The sequence below is a fragment of the Eulemur rufifrons genome, chromosome 15 (genome assembly GCF_041146395.1).
Source record: "Eulemur rufifrons isolate Redbay chromosome 15, OSU_ERuf_1, whole genome shotgun sequence".
Taxonomy (NCBI): Eukaryota; Metazoa; Chordata; class Mammalia; order Primates; family Lemuridae; genus Eulemur; species Eulemur rufifrons.
Genome location: NC_090997.1, coordinates 107,229,849 through 107,250,191, shown reverse-complemented (window position 1 = coordinate 107,250,191; position 20,343 = coordinate 107,229,849). Strand labels below are relative to the sequence as shown.

At 49.7% G+C, this 20,343-nt stretch overlaps 1 protein-coding gene across 1 annotated transcript in view; it reads left to right on the top strand.

Moving 5' to 3' along the window:
- The window catches only part of RPS6KA2 (ribosomal protein S6 kinase A2), a 291,657-nt gene that overhangs the window by 102,811 nt on the left and 168,503 nt on the right, over positions 1 to 20,343 (top strand). The gene's annotated exons all lie outside the window — the stretch shown is intronic.

The following is a 20,343-nucleotide window of genomic DNA, read 5'->3' as shown; positions in this document are numbered from 1 at the left end:
ACACAGACACACACACAAGTAAGGAAATATCCAGTGGTCAGATTTTAACCTACTTAACCTGTTCCCCTCCTCCCCGGTTCTATGAACTAGTGAAGGAGCTGTGCAGTGTGTTTAGAAATATTGAGATCTCACTTTTCAGGAACTTAAGGTCAGTTACGGAGACACAACCGATCTTAAAGTATTTTTCAAGTTTACATCACCTCTCCGTTGGGGAGGAATGCTCAGTCTTTTTAAAGAAAGAATTATTTTCAAAGCCTTGAGTTCTTTCCTGAATGAATTTAGGAGCCTCTTGGAAACTCAAACAGGGCCCCACAAATAAGGCTGAGCACTATTTATTTCCTAAAACAGAACCTCCCACCGGACCTTCCTCCGGAGCCCAGTCCCCGGTAGCCCACTGCTTTCTGCAGGCTGCACGTCCGTGGCGGGTAAGACCCTCCCTGGGTCCCGCTGTGCCCGGAACTCGGGAGCTACCTCAGGGAAAGAGAAGGCCAACGTGCACTGCTGTTTCTGTCTTTGCAGAAAAATGACAAATACATCAATAATACCATCAGCAACCAGCCTGAGCAAGAGTGAGACCCCGTCTCTACTAAAAATAGAAAGAAATTATATGGACAACTAAAAAATATATATACAAAAAATTAGCCGGGCATGGTGGCGCATGCCTGTAGTCCCAGCTACTCGGGAGGCTGAGGCAGGAGGATCGCTTGAGCCCAGGAGTTTGAGGTTGCTGTGAGCGAGGCTGACGCCACGGCACTCACTCTAGCCCGGGCAACAGAGTGAGACTCTGTCTCAAAAAAAAAAAAAAAATAATAATAATACCATCAGCAAAAAATCAATACCAAATGTACTTGCCCCAAGGCCAAGTTGACTATGACAAGCGCTCCTGTGAAATTTCTGGGGCATTTCAGCACACGGGCTGGTCTCACTGGAGCGTTCCGGATGCTGGGGAGATGTGCTCCACGTCGGGAATCTTAAGCTCAGCGTCCGCCCTGCGCCTGTGTGCTGTCTGCCCCCAGGCTGTCCTCTGACTGCACCCCTGGATTCTGCCAAGGCCGATGGGCTGCTGAACTCTTCTCCCATGAACACACCAGTTTCCTCTGCACCTCGATGCTCCCCTGGCTCCCGCCTGCAAAATCCCGCCGCCCTCGTCCACCTTCAGGGCAGCCGAGCAGAGCTGAGCAGAGCGCAGCGGGGGTGCCAGGTGCCAGCCTCCTTCATGTCCACGTGCCCAGGCTGCTGCTGTCCTTCGTCCTTCTCTTCTCTGTCCTACAACACAGCTGGGTCCATCCAGCAGCTGCTTATTGAGGGCTGGATCCGCTGCCTGCGCCGACATCGTGTGGTCTTTGTCACAGTGTCGAGGAGAGGGGACGCTCAGTGACTCCAGTGGTTCCCTGTTCCATGCAAAGCCCTTTCCAGCCCTCTGCTTCTTGCTCCTAGCCCGGGGCAACACCTCCACCTCCTTGTACAACCTCAGCCTCAGACAAATCCCAGCCTTTATCCTTACCTTTCAGCCACCTACGAACATAACCTACCACCCCTCTGCAGTCCCGGGGTGAGGGGTGCCGGCTCCTCTGTCCACGGCCTGCTCCCTGCTGTCCCCCTCCCACACTTTGTCCCACCAGCCCGTTCTCCATCCTGGTGCTCTGTTCCCTCCCGCCAGCATAGAAACAGGCTCCCTGTTCTCTCACTAACCAGCACGAGCTCTCCACATGCAGCATTGACCCTGCTGTGCATGTTGCAAACACCTTTTTTTGCAGTTTATTTACATTTTGATTATCGTGTTTTGACATCCAAAAGTTTTAAATTTAGTCATGGTTTCATGCTTGGAAAAGTTGTATCCATCAAAAGATACTGTGAATCATCACCCTCGTTGTATTCTAGCACCTTGGTGTTTAATTTTCACGTGTTCGCTTTTATCTTTTCCGGCATCTGGGGTTGTGAGATGTATAATGAGGGCTTTAATTATTTTTTCCAAACCAGTCACTTGTTATTACAACCCATCCTTTTCCATCTGACTTCAAAGTCACCATGTCCCAGACTCTTAGATACACGTCACGTGCTGCACAGTAACACTGTGGCCAATGACGGGCTGAATATTTGGTATCAGGCCACTGAGATTATAACCCCGTGTTTTAACTGCACAGCAGGTCCTCGAACAATGTCATTTCATTCAATGTTGTTTTGTTATAACATTGATGAGAAAAAAAATCAATTCTCGGCTGGGGCCACTGTCTGTGTGGAGTTTGCAGGTTCCTGCCAGGTCTGCCTGGGTTTCCTCTTGTGTCCCAAAGATGTGCCCGTTCGGGTCACTGGTGCGTCTAGGTGGTCCCCATGTCGTGAGTGTGGGTGTGTGTGCAGGTGCCCCTGCGATGGGAGGGCATCCTGACCAGGGTGGACTCCTCTCTTGTGCCCTGAGCTGCCACCTGTGTCCTCGACCTGGAATAAGGGACTTGGAAAATGAATGAATAGATACAAATTATTGTCAAATAACAAGTCATAAGATCTACCATAATCCTCAAATGCACGATGATAAATCACACGGGAGCAAAGCACTCAGGGAGCCCACCTGTCTGTGACTGTCTGTGATCTGCATGGTGGCAGCGTCACCTTGCAAACATCTGCTCCTCGATTTATGGCACCACGGCCACGATTGCTATCACTCGCCGATTCACCAAAAGTCAGGCAATTATCTAGTTTTTATTAATCTTTCCTAAATGTATATCTAGCTCACATGTATTTCAATCTTCAATATTAGAAATTTGAGGGGTCTTTATTTAGAAGTTTGGTGATGTTTTTGTAATAAGAAATCTTCTGCAGGGAATTAACTCTTTTTATATCAATTAGCTTTTGGTAAAGTTGGTTTTGTTATATGTCATTTTGCTTAAAGTTCTAGTTTCCAAGACCTGTTGATGACGTTAGGTGAGGATTCCTGCCGTGTCTGTTTATATGCACAAACCCTTACCGTTGCGCTACGACTGCCCACACCATGGTCACATGTGTGCAGGTGGTGGCCTGGGAGCAGCGGGCTACACCGTGTGGCCTCCGTGTGCTGGAGGCTGCACCATCCAGGTGTGTGTAAGTGCTCTCTGATGGTCACACAGGGACAAAATCGCACAACCGTGCACTTCTCAGGACATATCCCCATCGTTAAGTGACACATGACTATTCTCGGATCTGATTTTGGATTTTCTGTTCCATTAACTCGCCTTTTCATGCTGTTTTTAATATTACACTTTAATATTTGCTAGGATAAGCTCTCGTTTCTCTTGTCCAACATTTTCTGGCTATCCCCACCAATTTAGTCTCCTGAATAAGTTCCCTACTTTTTAAGAGACAGCGGCCAGACGAATGCAGGTGTCGCCTGTGCAGACAGACGGTGACCGCTGCTGGAGGGGGCTCTGCCGTGTCCTCGGGGCCCCCCCCACCCCGTCCCCGCTCCTCCCACCGGTTTCCATCATTCTTTTCCTGTCTCAATTTTGGGCACAGAGGGCTCTGGTGAGGGCTTGTCACTGGGCCTCTGAATGTTTGACGGGTTGGTGTTTGGCCGTCACGGCAGGACAGGAGGGGCACGTGAGATCCAGGCCCTGCCCGGAGGGAACCACCTAGAACACAGGGTTTGGCACAGGCTGCGGAAGCCAAACTAAGCCTTTTGACTAAAGTTTGCCTGGGACCTGGTGTTAGTTTCCTGGCGTAGCCGTGACTGGAGCAGGGAGTCAGGACCAGCCCACGGGGCTCCTGGGAAAACTCGAGGGTGGCCGTGTGGGAGTCGAGGCCTGAGGCACCAAGGCTTTGAGCCAGGTGGGGTGGCAATGAGGATGACGTGGTGGCACTGGGGAGACTGCAGAGAAGCCGGCAGGGGTGGCCCCGGCTGGCCCCCATGGGATGCGTCACACGGTGACCCGTGTCACTGCTACAATTAACGTGGCCAAAAATGGCCCCCAGGAAGTCACAGGCAAGACTCATCTATTCTTTGTCTCTGGTCTCATTCTGAATATTTCAGGAAACTCAGTATTGTGTTTTTTATTTGCTATAATAATGAATGTGAACAAACGGTTGTACTGGGCGAGGAACGATTTTGCTCTTAGGACTCACGATTCATCCATTGGTTTTTGTTCTTTATGTGTTTGCAGCCACTCCTAGATCTTTCTGTTCTTTATTTCCCCTCCGTACCACGCGTGAGTGTTCTTGTGTGTCTCCCAGGGCTGCAACCCAGGTGTCCAGGCATCCGTCCTGGGAATAGCAGCACAAAGGCCCGGCGCTCTTGCCTGTGTTTTCTCCGCGGTCCGTCTACACAGACGTTCCACCCAGTGCTCACAGAAATCTGCTCTTTCATCCCCCTCAGAATCTGTAAACTTATTTTTCTCTTAGTTTGTTCAATCAAGCTAGACTTTATTAAAAATAAAACAAAACACAAAGCACCTCACACTTTCTCTGCCTTGGAAACCCGGCTGCGGACCTGGTCCAGCTCTTCTGGTGCACGGGGTCCCTGGTCCTCCTCTGTATCTAGCAATAGCCAGATAAACCACCCATAATCCACACGGTGCTTACACCTGGACCAGAAGGGCCCCTGCCTGGGCCCTGAGCACTGGAGGTCACCTCCTGGCTGCTCCTGCGGGAGGGTCTGTGGAGACCATGGCATGTGCCCATCCACATTCTGCACTCTTCTCTTCTAGAACACTCTCCAGGTGCCTGAGACCCCAGAATTTCCTGCTCTAGTGATCCTGAGCCTCCTGCTCAAGCCCGTGTGGGCCTTTACCTAGCGGCGTGTGCACCCCTGCATCCACTCCACCCAAGCCGGCACAGTCACGTGTGCAGAGGTGCTCGTGGTATTCCCTTAATATCCTTTCCAAGTCTCTGGATTTGTAGCAATAGGCTCTGTTTTATTCCCAATACTGGTAATTTGTGAATTTGTGCCTTCTTGCTCTCTCTCTCTCAGTCTTGCTAGAAGTTTGTCAATTTTATTTGTCTTTTTGTTTAAAATAAGCTCATTGTTTCATAGATTCTTTTCCTGTTGTTTTCTGTTTTCAGTTTCATTGATGTCTATTCTTCTCTCTCTCTCTCTCTCTCTCTCTCGCTCGCTTTCTTCATTCACTTCCATGTGTAGTTTATGTCCTTTCTTATGCTTACTTTGGGTTTTTGCTGCTCTTATTTCTCTAGGTTTTTGAGGTGAGAGTTTTCTGTTGTTTTACGTTCCATTTTATGGTTCTCTCCTCTGTTCCCTCCATTCAGCCACTGAGCCACGTCTGTGTACTTTTCATTTTAGTTTTTGTATTTTTCAGATCTATGAAATTTCCATTTGGTTCTTCTTTATATCTCCCATTTCCTTGCTGAGGTGCTGCACTGTTTCATTGGTTTCAAGCCAGTTTGTGGTTGCTTGTTGGAGCATTTTTATCACAGCTGCTCTAAATCTTTGTCAGATGATTCTAACCCTTCCATCTTCTTGGTGTGGCATCTATTGATTATTTTTTGTTTGTTTGTTTTTTCTATTTTGTTTGAGATCTTCCTGGTTCTTGGTGTGATGAGTGATTTTTTAAAATCAAAACCTGTACTTTCAGGGAACTATGTTGTAAGACTCTGGATCTCATGAACTCTCCATGTCAGACCTGTTCTGACATGACTCCAGCAAGTAGGGGGCCGCCTTGTTGCTGCAAGGAGGGAGGTTGTTAGTGCTCGGTGGGGGGGATGTTCCAGCCCCCCAAGTGGCATCCACTGACACCAAGTGGCCTTGCTGAAGTCCTCACTGTCCACTAGGTAGAGTAGACGTCACCCTTGTGGAGGTGTCAGGGCCCCTCACCACAGCCTGGTGGGGACTGAATTCTAGGCTGTTCACACAGCCTTTACCAACGTGGGTGAGTGTGGGCCAAAGTCTTTTCTATCGTGTTTGGCTAAAGTAGCACAGTTGTCGTCTAAAAGTTTTCTGTCCCCTCCCTGGTGCTTTGGCTAGAGAGAGCAGGCTTTTATTGGGGATTTTTGTTTGTCTGTGCCTGTTGGCATTTCCGGGATGCTGGTTTCTTCAATTCCAAGTCTGGTGTATGTAAGGCAAGAGGAAAACCCAGGAAACTCACTGCTGCATCATTCCTTGGGTCCTGCGGTCCTTAGCCAGCTGCCTCCTTCTCTCCACCTTTCAGAGTCTTCTTACATGAAAGGGTCTTCAGCTGTACTCAGTGGGAAGAATGGGGAAATGCAGCCTAGCCCATCTTCCAGGGATAGAAGAAGGTGCATAATATACGTGCCTCCAGGATGTGATAAAAAGAGACCATATTTAACCACACAGACACACATGCACATGCACATATATGCACATAGACACACCATACAAACACATGCACACACCATACATACCATACACATGCACATGCACACAGACATACCATACAAACACACATGTGTGCCATAAACACCATACACCATGCACATGCATGCACATATGTGCATAAAACATGTCATAAGACACATCCAGGTACCATATGAACCACATACATGTGCACACAGACATACCATACAAAAACACATTCACATGCCATATATACCACACACATGCATGCACACACCACATGCACCACACACATGCACACATGCACACACGTACACACTCACACCATGAATACCATAGACACATACCACATACATTATACCAGCATAGACACACGTACCATATACATGCAGGTGCATCATATGTACACGTTATTTCAGAAGAAAGTACACTGGAGAAGAGGACAAAGTACATTGTGCCGGGGGAATCTCAGCGCTGTGAGCAACGTTCAGACATAACCGGCTGAAGGCCGCAGTGTGCTACAGAGGTCATGGCTAAAGTCTTACTTGAATACTCCAGATTTGAAATAAGGCTTAACATAAAAAAAATGAACTGAATCTTTCAGATGTTCAGTTGTACATTCTTTTACTGACATACGTATTTTGCAACAGTAAACCATGAGGTTGGTGTGGAAAGGAGAAAACGCCGTTGTGTGACGATTTAAGAAATAAACGTGATTAAACTTAAGTTGTATTGATTTGATTATTAGTCCACTGGGATTTTGAATATGACTTTATACTGAAGATTCTGGTTCAGTAATAGAATATGCATACACGAAAACTGAAGCCCTCGCGAACGTCTGAGGATGTTCTTCCATTAGAAGACCACAGTATTCTACAAACAATATGGACCTTCTCAACCTTTACTCCATTCTCTGTTACGAGGAGCAGAGGCAGAGATGGAAACTGAACAGTTTATTTGAAAACACTCCTGGGTGGTAATTAGAGCCGCCTGGGCTAAGGGAAGGGCCATTCACGCACCTGTCAGTTGGGAGGTGGCCGGGCCAGGAGCATCAAATACAGCTGCGTAAAGAATGAGCAGGATTTAATTTCATCGCTTCCTTCTTCTCTTTGTTTTGTTTGTGTTATTTGACATTTACTAATCCTCTTAACCCACTTGGACCTCAGGCTCCCGACCAATTTCCTTTGAGATTCTGACTTTTATGGAAAAGGTGGTGTGAGGAATAACAATGCAACTTGAGATTAATGTGAAACGCAAGCAGCCCCATGTCCCCTCTTTTCTGTCGTCTCCAAGCGCACGTCTTTATTCCGGCTCTGGGACGGCTGCTCTTCCTCCTCCACTAATAAATAAGCATCTGGCACGTGTGCACCCAGCTTAACTCGCGCCCACGTGCACCGTCCTGTCGCAACTTCACACCGGCCCGGCCGGGTGAGCAGAGGGAGATGAACGTCTGCCCCACTTTAAGCAGGAGGAAACTGAGGCACAGGGAAGGGGACGTGCGGAAGGACGGCAGATGGGAAGCGGCAGGACCGGCGGCGTGTGTGGGACCGGCGTGCAGTGCGTGCTTGCCCTGCCCCCGATTCCCGACACCCAGAACAGCGTGTCACCTCCGCTTCTTACTGACGTTTCCCCAGTTGTCTACAGGACTAGCTCAACCCAATCCATGGAACTTACTATTAATAAATCACAACTTGTGGTGCAAATTGTTGTTTCTATCATGTGCTGCTCGTGGAAATAGCTGGTGGAGACTTCAGCTCGGAAGTTGACTGTTCCAAAATGTAATGCTTGAAAGTGAACGAGTTCGGTTGTTTTGAAAGAAAGTCATTGTGGTAAAGTCTCAGAGGAAGCTAGCTGTTTAGTTAATAGCAAAAGCTGCTCACCCGCGTGCACTGTCTGATCACAGGTGCTCATATTTGTGCACTAAACACCTTATCTTGGTCTGTAAGGTGGCACCAAGCACCCTCTGCAGTCTTAGTTCTGTGCCCTCGCGAGGCAGGAGGAATGGGAAGTTGCAAAGGAGAGAGGCGACTCTTTGTTTACGCTGAAATTATGTTTAACATCCTGATTCTTTTCAACAACCTAATGAAGATTATTTGGTGTGGCTTAAGTTTTCGAGAGTTGGAAATTTTCTGTGTAGAATCCAAGGTAACTATTCTTAAGAGTGATTTCACTTTGGTTGATGCCAAGCTCAATCCTGCTATGTTCACAGCAGAGTTAGAACATAACGACAGAGATGTACTGTTAAATCAGGTTTTTTTCCAGATCCAATAAAGAACACATTTTAATGAACTAAGTTTAAATTTAAATGTAAATATGCAGACTTAATTATACTGGAGAGTATTTTCCTTTTTTTCTGTGATTGTACAATATTAGCAAGAAGAATTCTTGAGTAACAATAACAAGTAATAATGGTGATTGAGATATATTTCTAAACTTTAGATAATCACAAATTATAGCAATTGTACTTAAATGTCTGGATAAATGAATAATTGAGAACTCCTCAAAGTTTCGATTATAAACGTGAAATAGGAAGAAACTGACATTTTTTCAGTGTATCAGTTTTACCTCCGTACATCAACTCCAAAACCGGAATAAAAGTTACTGAGCCAGTGAATGCCAATGAGATATTTTACCTTCCAAGTGTTCACTAAGGGGCTGGCAGTACGGGTGTGTCGACTGTAGGGTAATATGTACGTTCCTGAGAAACTTTGCATTGTGCAAAATCATCCTCTGAGAATAGCAGGGCTTTGGGAAGATATCAGGTTGGGACACCCAAACCTTGGAAAGTTTATAACCAGAGCACAAACTAAAATAATAATAATCATAATTTTAAATTCTTAAATAGAAAAAATACGTTAAATTCCTAATAAACGAAACACACTGCAGTACATATAGAACTCGACGGCGATGAAGAGAAAGGCGAAGGCAGAGTGAGGAAAGGCCGGGTGCGGCAGGACTGTGGTGGCCGAGCCCTGGAGCCCGGGGCAGAGACAGGGCACGTGCCGGCTGGGCACAGGACACGGCGGAGCCAAGGAGGACCGTGCTGGATTGTGTCTTCTGCACCAAGATGCAGAACTGTGCAACACGGACACTTCAAGGCCAGAGGACCAAGGGGACGTGAAATGTGCGGCCAACGGGAGCTGATTATAGAAGTGTGGTCTCCTGCGGCTCGTTGTGTTCACTGGTGTCACAGCACAGATGTGCTATCACACGGTGACTTAACGCTTTAGTGCACCAGAGAAGATCGCTCATGACCAACGTGATTTTTGCATTATATTCACACACAGTCGATCACCGGCTCTATCTGTTACAGATGTGTTTTATAACACGCGTGCCCTGTGGCCAGCCAGGCTGCATTTCCCCGCTAGCGTGCAGATGTCTGCAGTCTGCGTGCCCACATGCTAACTACCTGCAGATGCTCATCGAAAGGGAAGCTGACCTTGGATCACCTTGCCTGCGTGCTGTACCTCACCAGCACCTGGCTTAGTACCGTTTCATTTTAAGATTTCTTGTAATGGTGAGGGATACTTAAAATTGCTGTTAGTTAGGATCTCATTGACCTAGTCCAAATTATGGGGGAAAAGGGTGTTTCCTTTCCAGATGTAACCCTCACCTCTGTTACACAAAGCCAAGTTCCAGCTCCTCAGCTATCTCTGAGAACTGTGAGCCAAGTTCTTCCTGTAAGATGAAAATAATACCCAGGATCACATTTACATTCTTCTGAAGACAGTGGTTGGAATAACTGAAAACAGTCTCAAAAAGCAAAGGTGACCCAAGGAAAATGTGCAACACTACTCGATTTCTTTATCAATTGCATTTCATATCCTCATAATTTTTTGCCATTCTCCTTTTGTTTTTTTCTTGAGTGGAAGAAATTGACACCTTAAAGTAGAAAGGGACGTATAAGGTTGATTGAGTTGCAGATAAGAAACCAGAAGCCGCAGCTTTTCTGAACTGTAATCCCAGAAAGGCAGCTTTGCACTCTGCTAAACAAAACCCTGCTTCTTGATCTCATGCATGATGTATCTCTCTTTTTCTTCTTCACATTTCTCCTGTGAAGAGATTTCCAGCAACCAAGAGGAAGACTTAAGAAGAAGAGAAGACGTATTTTTAACGATGCAGAGTGTGAAAGAAACAACAGCACTCCTTGTAGGTCAGCCTTTTGTGTGTATCACACCACTGAGTGGCTTCAGCGGTGAGAGTACACTAAGCTCCCTGGTCTCTGATTACGCAGCAACTTGGCAAAATCACCTTCTGTGCCTGATAATGAAGATGATATGCAAATTCTTTGAAGTAGGAAAACAGTCTCAGCAAATGTTAATTGAACCCTGTGTACAAGACAAAATGCCAGTTGAAACACAGTGGTCACCCTCCTGTGGAGAGGCTTACCTCTGTGAGACTTAGGTGTAACACAAAAGACAGCTACCATTCGAACTGTGTGCCTTCGTCCCCATGGTAACACAATTGGGAAGGGAGGATTAATCAATATTTTAGCCATTGCCATCCACATACAAATAAGCATTCCACGTGTAATAAAGTGAACTTAGAATGATAACATAGGTGACAAACATGACTAGCTGTATTGCTTAGTAGATGAGAGTCAGGATGAGAAAATGACTGAAAAGTTACACCCAGTTCAAAAGAAACAGATACTGGAGAATTAGACCCAATAATGCTGTATGCACCACTCCCGGTTCCTGCCCCCCAAAAGGAGGCATGTGGTTGCGGGAAAACCCTTGAGTCCTGGAGTGGGAGCCTCTAAGACAGGAAATTGGAGAGTTTACTGGGGGAGCACAAGTGAGAGGTAAAGGGAACGATCGCATGGAGGCAGAGACGGGTTTTACAGAGTAGCTTTGACACCAAGCAAGAGGCTCAGAAAGAGAAATATCACCCAAAAGAATAGCAGCGTTCTCAGCATGCAGTTTAGACAACGTGACTTCACAGTCCTAATGACAAGGAAAGTGGGAAAATTATTTTTTTAATCCAATATAATTACACAACGAGCTTCTGAGGGACAATTTTGAAAAGGACAGGTGCAAAAGGTGAAAAGCAAACACACCAACGTGGATAAAAGAAGAAAATCTCTCTAATCATAGCATCAGAAAGAGTAAACCCCAATTTAGGTAAAGGAGATCTTTAAATGTTAAGGTTGACATGTGATGTCTCAGGCTGGCGACGATAAAACCTCAGCAGTTGTTGCGTGCCCACCGTGAGCATGGAACCGGGCCATGCACACCTTAGCACGCGGTGTCCACCTCACCCCCAGGTAAGCAGCACGGGGTACTTATTTCCATTATGAGATGGAGAAAGTCTGGCTCCCGGAGTCCCCGTGGGCTTCTGGAGGTGGCGGAGCTGGCGGGTGCCACGCCAGGACTCAGAAGACGTGTTCCAGGTCTCCAGGCCGTCTCGCTCAGGGGCAGCACAGCGTGACCGTATGGAGAGAAAGTGGAGATGTCAGACTTTGCTTTTGCGGCTCAGTACAGGCTGGCCTCCAGGCCTCAGGCAGGTCTCCTGATCGACTAGATGTGTATTTCAATCTTGGGCTTCAGGAAACTGCAAAAATACCGGAAGACTCTGACAGTTGGATGTGGTCCTTGTTTGAAAGGCCAGGGTGTGGCACCTTCTGCACATCACACAGCAGCGGACTTGGCAGTAACTCTCAGTGCCAGTCCAGGGCAGATCATTGGGATGACGTGTCTGCAGGAGAAACAGCCATGGGGTGACAGAGAACCCACCAGACCGACTGACCTCGCTAATGTCAGCAGGCAGACTGTCAGGAAAACACCGTAGAGAGAAGATAAAGGATGGCGTCCCAGCTCTCTGACTAACTTGTCAACCCAAAGGAGAGGTTCCTGGCCAGGCGCTGTCCTGGGAGATGGCCAGAACTGAGCCCACCATGCCCGCCCCCCTTTGTGAGCTGGGCACCACTGGAAGCGCAAATGCTTTCACACCTTCATGCCTGAACTGGGTCTCTGGAGGGTACCTCACCTTCCAAATAAGCCAGTTGCTCTATTTCTTTTGCATCTCGGTCCTGCCTCGTACTGAATTCTTTCTTCTCTTGTTCGACAGCGCTCCTGGTCTCCGTGGTCAAACACTCGCAGGTGCACACACACGCACACGCACAGGTGCACACACGCACACGCGCAGGTGCACACACACGCACACGCGCAGGTGCACACACACGCACACGCACAGACACAGATCCCACCCGGCCCTCGTTCCTCAACCCTCACTCTTCCCTTCACAGTAAGTCTTTGCAGAAGACGGAACCAGGCACTCTTTTCCCGCTCTGCCACCTCCTTCCAGTTACAGCCTGCACTTCCTGCCGCTGCTCGTTCACGCCACGCGTGCTGGCCTACTGTGTGCTAGACCCCGCTCCCTTCCCTGGGATGACAGCAGAGAACAAAGCAGGCAAAGGTCACGTCTGTTCCCACAGAGGGAACTGCGGTCGTCCTCATGTTGCTTAACCCAATGGACGTATTTTGGTCCCTGTTTCGGTTGGGCACAAGCTGAACTGCTGTAGAAAGAGACGCCTGAGTATCGGGACTTCACAGGGGAGAGTTGCGTCCCCCTCCCAGGAGCTGGCCCAGAGCTCGCCCCTACAGGCTGGACGCTCTGCACCGGCCCTCCCCACCCCCAGGCCATGTGGGGACCTGAGTACCCTCTAGCTTCTCCCCCGGGTTAAAACCAGGTCATTTTCAGATTGGGTTTCCAGCCTTTAGAAAACAGGAGAGGAAGAGCTCTAGAATAGTACCTTCATCTTCCGTGAGATGTCGTGGAGGTGATCAGTTCCCTCATATGCCACTGATCTGGACTTGGCAAGACCGGCTCGTGGGACGTGTGATCTCTGGCGGGTGGCTGCGCACCCAGCGCAATTCTGTGTGGGTCTGACCCGCTTGATTTGAGGTGAAATTCCACTCTCGCTTCTATTTCTTCTGCTGCTGTGGCTTATTTATAATGCTGGGGTGCCCTATAACTGACATTGCCTTTCTGGTTTTTCTTTCTTTTTTTGCTTTCCCTCCTCCCTAGGTAGATATCATTCCCTCTTTGGCTGGCGTATCCATCAGGGTTTTCCGGAGAAACGGAGCAATAGAATGTGTATCTGTGTCTGCGTCTGTGTGCGTCTGTGTCTCGGGACGGCCTCCCTCTCTCCAGCCTGGTCCAGGCCTTCCCGCCGCTCCGTCTCGTAGGAACTCACTGCGCGGCAGCCATAACCAGTGTATCTATATATTTACCTGTGCAGTTATTTGCTCGGTGACCTCTTCTCGTCCAGAGTATTAGCTCCCTGACCAGTGTCACATCTGTCTCACTCACCACTGTCTCCCAGAGTTATGTCACAGCATGAGTGACTGATACATACTTCTTGAATAAATGGATGTGGCAAGCAGAATTGTGTAAGCAAATAACATGCAGATCCCATTGGTGGCCAAAACCCAGCTGAGAGCATAACAAATACACGAGATGATGGAACCAGCATCCAGAACTTTCTCTCCTGGCAACCAAGTGTTTGTTGATGGGAAACAGACCTCAAAGCTATAATTATCTGAGCGACTTGACATGTTAGTGTGAATTAATTTACTGTGTCTTTTTCCACCTTGATAGAGAACAGGAGTCACTGTTCATTTAAGAAGTATTTATTGAGCACGCATGCCAGCGGTGGGCGTGCAGTTAGAGTCACCGCCAACGTCAGGGCCCGGGAAGGGGTGCGAGTGGAGGCCACGCACCACAGACTTTCACACATGTAAAAGTTATAAATAAAATGTATCATATGTTCTACCATACGTTGTGTTTTATGAGTAGCAATGCCAAATTGGATAAACCTTCTTGTGTCAGTGTAGTTATCTAGTTTTTTATTCATTTAATTTTAGAGAAATTGAACTACCAAAATTAACTGAAATTGTCATTAAAATTTGTTAAGCAATACTTACATATTCAGCTATAAACCGTGAATTTTATATATCTTGCTCAAATTTGTAATGAGACTCCATAAGTTACTATTGTTTTCAGGGAAAATGTTACAAAACATTTTATTCTATCATATAAATTGGTGTCATTCATATTGCTATTTTCATCCTCTAGATCCACACTGTAAAGAGGGCAGAACCAGTAGCGTGTTCACGCATGTGCATGCATGTCTAGGGCTACTCATACAAAGCAGGAGCAATGTGGACAGTTTACCGTAGCAGAACGTTTCTCCGTGGCCACCGGTGTTCTTGAGTACTTCTTAAATCATGATTTGAGCGTGAAGAGAAGCAAAAATGTACACTTGGCACTATTGGGAAGTGACACTGTGATACGCAAGAACCTACGACACCCACAGTCAGAGAAGGTGTCTGACAATTAGTTCACCTTTCTCTTACCCACGTGCTTCTGCGTCTCAGAGCCTCTGGTCTCCGCGGATAGCAGGACATCAGCCTCCTGGCAGTCGCCTTCTTGGAGTTTGAGGGTACCGGGTAAGAGGTTGGAAAGGCATCTCTTGGGTCCTGCACGGTGTCTCACAACGGTGAACCCCCAGGGCTGTGGGCTGTGTGCCGTGGGCTGTGTGCCGTGGGCTGTGTGCGCACGTCCTGTGGGCTGTGTGCGCACGTCCTGTGGGCTGTGTGCCGTGGGCTGTGTGCCGTGGGCTGTGTGCGCACGTCCTGTGGGCTGTGTGCCGTGGGCTGTGTGCACACGTCCTGTGGGCTGTGTGCGCACGTCCTGTGGGCTGTGTGCCGTGGGCTGTGTGCGCACGTCCTGTGGGCTGTGTGCCGTGGGCTGTGTGCCGTGGGCTGTGTGCGCACGTCCTGTGGCAGCTGTGCTGTGGCACAGTTTGCTGTAGGTCTGGCAAACGTGGGGCTTTCTGGGGCGCAGGGCCAGGGCAGGGCCCTCCTTCCCGGGTCTTGGGGTGACGCCATAGACGAGGAAGCACAGAGCAGGAGAGAGACACGTGGGGACCAGACCTCGCCCCAGCCGGGAGGTCGGCCACGTTCGTGGAGAACGTGGTGTGGATTCTGAGAGCTGAGACAGGAGGCCAAGTTGGCCAGACTGAGATGCGAGAGCCGAGGGGACGTGCTCCAAGCTGAGGCAACAGCATGTTTGGGAAATGGGCCCACTGAAGGGCCAGTGTGGATGTGAGGGGGAGGCCCGGGGGCCACAAGGCGGGCACCTGGGCAGACCCCAGGTCACAGGGCTCGTGAGCTGTTTTTGTGGGGTCTGGGCTTCTTCCTGAGGTTGACGGGGGTCCTTGAAGGACGTTTAAGACCTTTGTCTGAGTCAGTGTGGTGGGTTGTGATGGAAGAGGCTGGAGATGGAGGGGCCGTAGGGACACGCGAGAGCTCGGAACCAGGACGCTGGGGACGGGTGACCCAAACACACGAGGGGGACATGTGCTGTGGGGAATATAGGAAAGGACAAACGAGCCAAACCACTTCCTATCTTTTTGGCCTGAGCCATGGGGTGGGGGCTGTGCCATCCCCGAGACAAGTTTGCGAGGAGGACGATGAGTTCAATTTCAGACATTCTGCATTGAAGTTGTCCCCGGGCACCCGGGAAGGCTGTTCAGCGGGTGGTCGGAGGACGGTTCCGGAGATCGGGAGGACCCTGTCGGCTGGAGGCAGGCCTGGCACGGGCAGTGTGCCAGGGCACAGCTCACTCCGCCCTCCTGGATCGGGGATCGCAACTTCGGGGACCACACCCGAGAGACCCCCCCCCCAGTGCCCGGGCTGAGCAGAGGCTCAACAGTACTCGGTGAACCCTTCTCGGGCCAGGTCTTGTCCTCGGCAGTTTCAGACATTTTTTCTTTCAATCAGAAACTATTTTCCTCTCCTCGACCTTACTAGAACTCTCTCCACAATACAATCAGTTAACCAATCAGTAGTTACTGTGTGGTGACTTTACTGTGTTGGAAGGTGTTGAATGGAGAAGGGATGAATGGGGAGAGGCTCCTTGAGTCTTCCAAACAACACGGGATGTTTCCAGAAAATTCCTCCAAAGCAAATGGGGTGCAACGCAAGCCACCCAACTCCTGCTCCTCTGCCCTCGGTGGTGGCTTCAACATGAAGTAAAGCAGTGGGGTTTTTAATTGGTAAAAACATGCACATATTTAGCAGTTGGTTTCCGTATAGGCCCAATGACCTGCCAAGTGAAATTCCTTCCAAGTCTCTGAGTCTCCGCGTTTGGCAAATAAACTCCGCGTGTGGGAGGCAGAAAGCGCGTGGGGCGTCCCGCCCTTGGATGGGTGCGATCGCTGATCGTAAAAACGCTCGCTCTCGTCTTGTTAAGAGTGACTCATAAATTCCTGAAGAGCAGCAAAGTCAGGCAATGCAAGGCAGACACACACATTGATTTTGTAATTTAACAGAATCGTGAGAATCATAAGCAAGTGAGAGGAGTTTCTCTGAGAGAGAGGACGAGGAGATGCCCGTGACTAAGTGCAGGTGTGAAGTGAGGTTCCAGCCCCTCTGCCCAGCAGCCCAGATGAGTAGCTTCGGCTAAGAGGTGTGTCTGAACTTGTTTTCTATGAATTGCTTTTACTTTCTTATTTTGTTGGCTTTCTCCCCCCAGTTGCCAACGCCAATTAAACTGTTATTTGGGGAGGCACAGAAGAAAACCCCAGCGGGCATGGCTACCGCTGTGCATGGGTGGCTGTGCCGTGTTAACAGTGAACGCAAACATGTTGTCGCATTAGCCAACCACGCCCCTTCAAGGTGGGGTGGAATACGAATGGTCCAAACTTTTATTTTAAACTGCATCATTACAAAACTGCTGGAAACGTTTTATGAACAATTTGAGTGCATTTCAGGTATTTGCGGCCACCGACTTGGAGAGCGACCCCAGTTTAGTGGACTCAGGGAGGAGCCTGCGAGTTAGGGGCAATGAGTCCTCCTGTGACCTTGCAGGGAAGCCGCGTGACCTTGAGCATGTCCCTTCTCCCAGGGTCAGGTTTCCGTAGTGGAGGCCCCACTGACGGTGCCAGGAAAGCAGGGCTTTAAACTGACGAAAATAGAGTCTCCAGGAAAAATGCATAAATAGCAATATTAATAGCAGCAACAATAAGAGTCACTTTCCCCGCATTTAGCAACTTGATTTACAAGCTAATTTTACTTCTCAGGCGTGTGGAAGGTGCCAGAAGGTCTGGATTTCACACGCAGTGTACGGGTGAACTCCGGCTGCTGCAGCTCCTACGCGGTCCGTGCCAGAGGCTCCCTCTGACCTGGGCTCCCCTCTGGACAGGCAGACTCGGGACCGAACAGGTGGCCGACCTGGCCTCGCAGGCCGCCCACTGGGAAGAGCAGCCCTATATTAAGTAAGTGACCCTGAGGTGTTCGACTGAGTCAGTTGCTAAAAGTGATGCTGCCACCTCCTCGCTGCCAGCCACTGCTCCTTGCCCTCCGCTGACTTTCGGGTGACCCTGAGTGAGAGCTAGCCGAGTGTTTACAAACTCCAACATGTGGGGGACTGGGATTCTCGGTGCCTGAAGAGCAAGACTGTGCTGCTCCCTGGCCCGATCGCTGTCGTTTCCAGCTTAAGCGATATGCTTTCCCTCTTCCGCCAAGCCTTCTCCAAACTCTACAGGATACTGTTAGTAAGTGCCCCCGTGTATGTTGTTCAGAAGCACTCGGGAGTGTGCGGTGTTTCTCGGTTTTGTTTTTAAGACGGTTCCCCCAGTCATCTTGGAAGCCGTATGGGGCAGTACTTAGGCGGTCATTTTTGCATAATAGGGGCGACATTTATAATCATCTTTTCTCACTTCTTAATATTTTACTTAATATGCAACTTTGGGTAGGAATTTCTCAACATTTGCTTTTCTGCTTTTTTCTGTCCTTGTTGCAAACTTGTTCTGCCTTCTCGCTGTTTATCTTACATGGTGGCTTGCAAAGGTTTCCCGTCCTGCACAGCACCTGCTTCCTGCCATGCGTCCGCTCTCGACCCTGAGTGTGCTGCACTTCGGTTCCGTCATCCTTCTCAGCTCACGAGTCGGTCCCACAGCTTACGGACGCCTTCCCACAGTAGCGCCTCCCTGGGCACCCTCCACTAGGGGAGGTCTCGTTTACAGAGAGTGTGAGCACAGGGGAGGCGCACGGGCTCTGCTCACTCCTCCTGTTCTTATCTCTCTCCTCCTTGCCCCACGTCCTCCTATCGCCTTACTCTGTCCTCCTCCTCCTCTGCCCCTCCCTAACTTCTCCTCCCTAGGACCACAGGTGCTGGGAAGGGGACGCTGCCTGACCCACACGCCCACCTCTCTGTCTCTTCCTCTGGAACAACATTGAATTTCGTTGCATCTTCATTCATTTGTGGTTCTTTCGCGCCAACACAGGATGCCTGTCTGTAACCAGCCCGGATACAGGGCCATTTCAACTGACCAGCCACCGCTCACTGAGCGTCCCGCATAGCTGCACGGGCCTGTGGTTTGTTCAGCGCCCTTCTAGCCGGCCACGATTCTAGATCTTCCACTCCGACCTTTGCATCCTTTTGTCAGCTTTCTATTTATCATTCCCCTGTCTTGTCGTACACAAGATGGACAAATAGGTCATTATGTGCATGAATGCCTGCAGCATACTTAGCATGTTCTTTTGCAATATGCCTTTGCCTCAAGCCCAAGGAAGCTTCTGTCCTTTAGAAGGTAACATATTTAGATGAGGTCCTTCGGAAATGTCACGGACCTCATGGCATGTGATGGTACTGATAGTGAGGTGCAGACCGAGGCGTAGAAATGTGGACTAATGGAGGTGCAGCCACTAATGTGTCTCGGAACAGCTTGGACCTGCCCGGGCTCTGCAGAGACAAAGACTTCTAACAGGGAGAGAGGGACTCTCCGGCTGCCCCAGTGTCTCGAGAACCTGGAGGTGAGACACAGGCGCATGTGTGTGTGTGTGTGTGTTAGAGAGAGAGAGAGAGAGAGAGAGAGCGCTCAGGGCAGCAGCAGTGAACACACCTTCCAGGCAGGGGCCTTGAGCAGGGAGTGACACTGCAGGAGGTTTATTTTGGGAATATCAGCCTTGCAGGGCTCCTGCTGGGTTGCAGTGGGAGAGAGTGAAGCCAGGAAGTCTTTTGGAGGCTGTTGTAGTGAAGGGTCCTGAGGTCAGGGAGGCCTAACCTGGCCTGGGGGCTGTGGAGACAGAGGAAGGAGAGAGTCCAAGAGCCCCTGAGGTCAAGTCCTGGCCGCACTCCCTAGTGCCAAGGGGACGTCCGATGAGGTGGGCACTGGGGAACCCGGCCCCACAGGCGCGTCCAACCTGGAGGGCATGGCTTGAAGTGTGCGCCTGGGTCGCAAGTTCTACACGAAGATCAGGTGAGACCGTACCGCGGCTGTCTGTAAAGGGTGGACTGAGTGACGGGAGCGCAGAAGGGCTGAGGAGTGGCGCGGTGACAGTGAAATCGCGCTGCAGGAGGCTGCTGGGCCGGGTGGGCCGTGCCTCGCTGCAGAGGGGACGGGAGAAGGCAGAGCTGGAAGTGGGGTCCCCGGACCTCGCATTTGTGAGCCAGCGAGTTCCTCACCATGGCTCAGCCAGTCTGCGCAGGCTTTGTGTCAGCACAGTGACAGCTTCCTCTCCAGGAGTGAGAAAAGCAAAGTGGGGGTGGCCTCAGGAGCGGCAGATAGAACTCGAGGAACAGGTGAGTCGGAGACACTGGCATGACAGGCGCAGGACAGCAGGATGGACTGAACAAGGACACTCAGGGAAGGAGGAGGCAGTCTCCCAGACTGAGATATGGCTGCTAAAGTCCTCCCGAATATCGGGAAATGTTGGGGAATTCTTCTAGCAGGTAGAACTGAAAGACAGACACAGAAACAGGCTTGGAAAGGGAAGATGCCCCGTTAGCTCTCCGTCTGTCACACTGGCGAGCCCAGCACCCCCATGACCCATCACTCGGGGGCATCGCACGCCATCTGCACTCTCTGCGGCTGGGGCAGGCGCCGCCAGTGGACTTGCCTTGTGTCCGTGCCTTCTGCTTTGCCAGGTCAGTCACCTGTTGCAGGTAGGAATTTGGCATGGACGTTTTTAAAGGTAGTTGGTTAACGCAGCAGAGAATAGCAGGGTGGACACTGGGGCAGGCAGGATGGAAGGTGCGGGGTCGGTGGCTGGACCGCA